The sequence below is a fragment of the Drosophila rhopaloa genome, unplaced genomic scaffold (genome assembly GCF_018152115.1).
Source record: "Drosophila rhopaloa isolate 14029-0021.01 unplaced genomic scaffold, ASM1815211v1 contig_167, whole genome shotgun sequence".
NCBI lineage: Eukaryota > Metazoa > Arthropoda > Insecta > Diptera > Drosophilidae > Drosophila > Drosophila rhopaloa.
Window position 1 is genome coordinate 9,326,773 of NW_025335047.1, and position 7,050 is coordinate 9,333,822.

Here is a 7,050-nt window from a genome sequence, read left to right on the forward strand (position 1 = left end):
GAAACGCATTACTAATGCCAATCTTTTAGCCGGACCCCGCATACTGTGTTTATGGCCCATTACTCTGGATAGCCAACTTCGGATTTCGGGGTGGACTCGGATTGATTGTTTTAGTGCGCACGCTGATTTAATTAGTGTTTAGAGAGAAAAAGAGCTTTGCTGCAGCGATAAATTTAGATTTAAATAAAAAATGTAGTCAAAAAATAAAATTTATACTGGTGTTTATGCAACTTTGATTTGATGGATCTAAAACGATAGCCGAAACAAATTTATTTTGCTTTTGATTTCCAATTAATTTGAAATACAACTTAAGCTGATTATCTGTCTGTCTTGTTCTGTTCAATTTAATATTAATTTTATTAAACAAAGGGTATAATATCCTAACAAGGCTTAAAACCCATTTTCGAATTTAATTTGTGTAATCCCATGTTCATTCTCAACATTTAATCCCCAAGGCGAAAATGCTCTTCACTTTATTATTCATTTAATTGGCAGAGTACTCTGATTTTATCTTAACACTATGATAATCTTTTTAAGTCGTAAATATTTAATGATAAAGTAAAATGAAGCGAAGTTGCCTTGGACATGCCCGTTTTACCTTTTCCCCTTTTAACAATTTTAACAACAATTTGCTCGAGAATCTATAAGGAATTAACACCCCTTGTCCTCTGGTGATCCCTTCAGAGGGTATCCCCCAATCGAACCGTCTGTCCTGTCCATTTTGTAAATTTAACAAATAGTCAGTGAGGTGAAAGGGGCGCGTGCTAAGGTCGTAAACAAGCAGGGCCACGGCCAGTTCTTGGTTGTTGGCCGGTTTCCCTGTCCTCGCAGAACGACAATACCTGACCGGCCTGACTGACCTGCTTTACCTTTAGACCTTTATGCACACACACACACACACACACACACTATACACTCGGGCTGTGACCACAGTGACGCTCTGGCCACTCAACAAAACCCTCAGGCACTTTTTAATCTAACAAAATCCAAAGAAACCGCACGTCGCATAAATAATGAGACTGATGAGGGTCCATTATGGGCACGTAAAACGGGGAGCGCTGCACGCTAGCCCCCACATCATCATCATCGGAAAAGCGGATAGCGGGAAACCCTGGCTTTTCCAAAGGGGCCGAAAGTGGGAGGGCATCAACAGTCAATGTTTGAGCAACGTGTTTTTAAACAGCGTTAGGTGTGATAACAGTTGAGGTCCGTTCATCGAAAGGCGGGGAAACGTGGGGCCAGGATCGAGATGGCATTGGCATGGGGTCAAAAGCATGACAATGACAGCATAATTGATTTTCGAACAAAGCAAAGCAAGAACAAGAGGGCAGAGAAGGAGACGCATTTTCTGCAAGACAATTTATGAAATGGGTAGTCCCGATATATTATATATGTATATAGATATGGCACTGGTATATATAGCACACACTACCCTCCGCTGTAAATACGGCCTGGTATATAGGTTGTGGCCCATGTATCTGCCTGACCGACAAAGTTTGCCAGCAACCAACACACGAAACTACTCTGATTTGGCTTACCTCAGGAGCAACTTTATAAAATTTATAAGCCGCAGCTTATATTCGTTTGGAAATAGATTTCAACCTCACTCCAAATGTGTTTCCCTACGTATACTAAATATGTGTTTCTTTATTTTTATATAAACAAGAATCAGAACGCATCGCCTGGGAATCATTGGCAAAAATTTGCTGCATTTTCTGGCCCATGTGGATTTATTGAAATTATTATTTATTGATATTTGTCTCTCCCATTTGTTTAATTGTTTGATCATTGAACAACATTCCATAAAGTAAACATAGATGTATGTTTTTTACTGAAAGTTGTTAACTTAATTTGTTATCACATATTTGGTGTGTCAAAGTGCTTTAATTAAAGATCGATTGCCTCAAATATGTTTCTAATTAAAGTACTCGTTGGCCATTTTATTTGACAGTTGATGAGCTAAGATTGGGAAACGGGACACAAAAAAATATTTCATTACATTTTGTTGGCCAAAACTTTGATTTTTGGACAGAAATAAGGACTTTTGAGTAAATAATCAGTAAAAAACTTTTGGCATAAATAAGATTTGTTGTTTTTGTGACAATCTATGGAATAGACCCCTATTAAGACCTAATTTTTTCAGGGTTTTGGTGTAAATCAGATTGATTAGTGTTAAATTGTGACTTTTCTATAACATATTGATTCGTATTATTAAGTATAGAAACTATATTAACCCCCATTTATAAGGTATCGCGCCGCAACTAACAATTGCCAACTTACCCTTTATAATAACTTTTCAACTTTTGCCACCTTCTTAATTGATTTTGCCCTTGTTGTCTCTTAAATTGTGGAAACACCGCAATGGCCACCACTCAACGGGCTCCGCTTGGCTGTGCTTTATTTAAAATTTATTTAAATGAAGCCGAACGTATAAATAGCGCCACTTTAGATGCAATCAATGGCTTAAGCATTTCAACGCTGGCCCAGAGTCAAGATAGCCAGCTTACAGGCGAGACGGAGCACTCGAACATGCTTCAGCAAATTCAAACAGATAAAATATGCAAAAATTAATTAAATACTTGCGCTTTGCATGTTCCTTGAAAACAATTTGCCAGACACCAAGGCTCATGTCGAAGGTGGCTGTGTGTGTGTGTTGGAGAGACTGCCTCTGTGTGAGTTAGTCCGGAAGTAGCTGAAGGTAAGGACCATGGGGCGAAAGGGGCGTGGCAGCCGGGTCGGCGTTGAGTTGTTGCCGTGGCCAGCGATGTCGACGTCGGCCTGTCCAGGTGTGGAAAGTGTGCTATATAATTTGCAGCCGGCTGAAAAACAACAAAAAAGAACTAAAAAAAAAAAAAAGCAAGGAAGAAATGCAAAGAGCGTGCATCAGGAGGGCCAAAGGAAAATACCAACAACAGCAGCATGCCGGGCAGGCGGCAACAACAACATCGATTGCAATTTACTGCCTGATGCACTTAAGAAAATTTATGCAAATACCCAAAAATACTTACTTTACTTTCCCGGGGACCCGGGAACCAGGAGAAAAGCCGAGGGGAGGGGGTGGAAGGGTGGGAGCAAGGACAAACGGTATTATAGCATAAATTTTATACTGCCCAGGTCTACGAACCAGCCAGCCAGCCAGCTGAAGAAAGAGACGGCTAGATGGCCGGCGAAAGAGAGGGGGCTATGTTACCTGGCATACTAAATGAAGCAGCGCCCACAAAACTGCCAGCGCTTGCTTCATTACTTAAGGAGAACCTCCCCTACCCCCACCCCTCCGTTCACCTTTTTTTGTTTGAAAAATAGTTAAGAACAGCACACAAAATGAAGAGCAAGGCGCCCGTGTTATATATGGCAAATTGAGCAAGTCGACCGCCGAGAATCTGAGAATGCCCCCAGGTCGTCAGCGGGCGAGTGAGTTATGTAACCTGGACGGTGGACAGTGGACAGTGGACACTGGCCGAGCCAAAACAGCGAACACAATTGGAGGCTGACTGTCCAACATTTCCCCCCATACCCCCATCCCCATCATCCTTTTTTGTTTGCTACGTGCTGGCCACTCCGCAAAGTGGGGCATAAATCAGAGGCCAGCTCGGGCTGCAAAACTGACAGCGGACAAATTTCCACCGCCGCTTGACGCTGCACTAATTTGCCCAGGCATTCGCTCATCTTGAGATCCTGAGCCAAATTGATGTGCCCGGAGCTGCAGTTGCAGCGGGCCAAGAACCAAGTTGCGAGATGAGAACTGGGAGATGAAAGCCAAGATGGAGATGGAGCGCTGCAGAAATCAGAGGCGGCAAGAAATATCGTGTTAACCAAATGTTGAAGCCAAGTGTTTGGCTGTTGCCTCAAGGGCCATGGCCAAGTCTTGGCACTCAAGTTCCGGGTCCCACTTTTTTACACAACACGAATTTTTTGTCTGACTGTACAGTTTAAGATAACCATCTGTATATAATTCGTATCTGTACTCCACGGGTAAAAAATAAATGAGTTAAATACGAGTAAATGTAATTTAATTATTGTTGTTATTGAACATTAAAAACCTCTTAAAATGTTTTCACATGCAAATAAAATAGACTAAATAAAATTTATATTTTAATATATGATATTTTTGAAGATTTTTTAATAATAATAATAATAAATTTAAAGGTTTAAATAAAGTACATGGCATTAGCTTATCAAAAACATTTACCTGTACTTTTAATTTTAAAGTAATAAGTTTGTAAACAAGTTACTAAAAGAACTGAATATTAAAAATAATAATCGTTTTTAAGTCGACTTAAATATATTTTTTAATGAGCTTATGTAACCATTTGTCCTATATAAAATCTTTAGATCATCCCTCCATAAGTTATAGCAAAAAGAAAACTTTCTCGGTTTATGTCATTAACACAAATTTAAAATTTCAAAACTATCTACTTAATATTTGAATATTTTTTTATAAAAAAGATAAACTGGCTTTTGCCAGGGTAAAGTTTTTTTGAATTAAGTTGCACTCTTTGTTCTGTAAACATGACTTAACCAACTTAAATAAGCCGTAAAAATCTAATTTTTGGTAGTGCAGTGCTGGTCCAGCTTCTTCCATGTGCTTGTAGGCACTTGTTGGCGACTTGTGTGATGAAGTGCAGGCAGCCAGGCAGGCAGGCATCCGCAGCTTTCAGCTTTCAGCTTTCAGCTTTCGGCTTGCCATTGCCACCCGCATCTTGGCCAAAAGGAGGAGCAGTGCAGCTACCAGACTGGTTCCAGGGCCTGGTTAAATAACTTGCAGCAGGTGCTTTTTACACATTTGCCAGCCCGAGTCGCGACATGAGAGAAGACAGCTGCAGCCTTCGCTGAGCTAAACGCACTGCCACCTTCGTGGGAAATGTGTGTGTGTACATAACTTAAGATCTATGAGGATTTGAGGTTGTTTAGTGCCATGTACAGTGCAGCCCCTGCCTGTACGGCTTTCCCAAAAGCCCCCCGCCCCCCGCCCGCCCCTTCCGCAGCTTTCTTTTTGCGGGACGATGTGTTGTGTGGCCCGCACTTAAGGTAATTTGCATTGCAGAATTTCGCAGAGCTCGGCCAGAGCTTCGCTGCAGCGAAGTAGCGAAGGAGCAAGCCAACGTGCCGGGCATGAATGAAGCAAAGTGCTACAAAGGATTATGCAAATTAATTATTTTTCGCAAGGCGCCCGCTGGTTAAAAATAAAGAGGGAAAAAAAAAGAACAGAGCGGAGAAATTGTGAAAAAAAGGAAGGCACCTAGAAAGTGTAACGACAAAATTGTGGGCGCAACACGCCCCCCGGCGGCTGCCAACAATGGCCAAATAGCTGCAGTCACTTCTCCATCTCCATCTCAATCTCTGCTCCTCACTTTTCCCACCCTGGAAAAGTTGTTTAGTTTTTAGCAGCAGAAGCAGCAGCAGCAGCAGCAGTAGCGGCATCGTGGTCGTTTTTTAGTTTTGTAGTTTTTAGATTTTGGTTGAATGCATTTTAATAACCAAGTGCTCAAGGTTGGCACTTTTGATGGCATTTTATTTAGTTTTTTTTTTTTTTTTTTTTTGCTGCTGCTTCAGTTTCAGCTTCAGCTCGGCTCTGGGTGTGTTTTATGCAGGCGACAACCAAGCCACCCCCTTTTGGGGTCGTGGCACAGGTTGTAACTAACTGGGGTGCTGCTGCTACTGCTGCTGCTGCAGCTATTAAATTCTACAACTAGCTCGTCTCCAGTGCTGCTGCTGTGGGCAAAGTTTTATTTAATGAAATGCGGCAAAAATAAAACCAACAAGAAAGGAAAGCTAACTTCGGGCGGAGCCGAAGTTGATATACCCTTGCAGAATACTCTGTAAATTATATTCTCCAAAATTATTCATATGATGCATTCTTAATACTCATAAAAAATCCCAACTTCCTAACTTTAAAAACACCAAAGTTATGACATTTCCAATCGTTCAGTTATATGGCAGCTATAGGATATAATCGGCCGATCCTTATGAAATTTGGTAGGTCGGATTGGCTGGCCAAATATAACACCCATAGAAAATGCCGACTTCCTAACTTTACAAACACCAAAGTTATGGCATTTCCGATCAATCAGTTATATGGCAGCTATAGGATATAGTCGGCCGATCCTTATGAAATTCGGCATGTCGGATTGATTAGCCAAATACAAAACCCATAGAAAATCCCAACTTCCTAACTTTACAAACACCAAAGTTATGGCATTTCCGATCGTTCAGTTATATGGCAGCTATAGGATATAGTCGGCCGATCCCGGCCGTTCCGACTTATATACTGCGTGCAAAGGAAAGAAGGGTGTGTGCAAAGTTTCAATTCGATATCTTTAAAACTGAGAGACTAGTTCGCGTAGAAACAGACAGACGGACAGACAGACGGACAGACGGACAGACGGACAGACGGACAGACGGACAGACGGACATGGCTATATCAACTCAGGAGGTGATCCTGATCAAGAATATATATACTTTATAGGGTCGGAGATGTCTCCTTCACTGCGTTGCACACTTTTGACCAAAATTATAATACCCTCTGCAAGGGTATAAAAACGCAACATATATAGGAGAAAAATTCGAAAAAGAAAGGGAGAAAGCAAACCCGCAGCAACAACAAACAAGCCCAATAAACATTAAAGGGAAAACTTTACCTATTAAAATGCTACGTAAATTTTCATTTTTTTTGCCCATGCTGTTTTGTTGTTGTTTATTTATTTTTTTATTTTTTGGCTGTTTGCTTGTTTATCTCGTGTATTGGCAAATGTGTTTAAGCCGATTGGCATTGGCTGGCTGCCTCGCATGTGATGTGCATGCCAAAGCGAAAATTAAATCTACCCCGGGCTTGCACGTGTGTGCATTGATTAGTTTTGGCCCACACAGGCGCAGGAATAAGGGCCAAAAGGATGTAAGGACTCCGGATCGCAGGTGTGAGTGAAGTGAGTGTGTGCGTGCATTGTGGGCTCTATTTTGTGTTTTGATTAGTTAATTACCTTTTATCTGTGTTTTTGTTTCAGCATTTATTTACATACGCTATTGGCTAGTTTTAATTAATTAAATAATTGC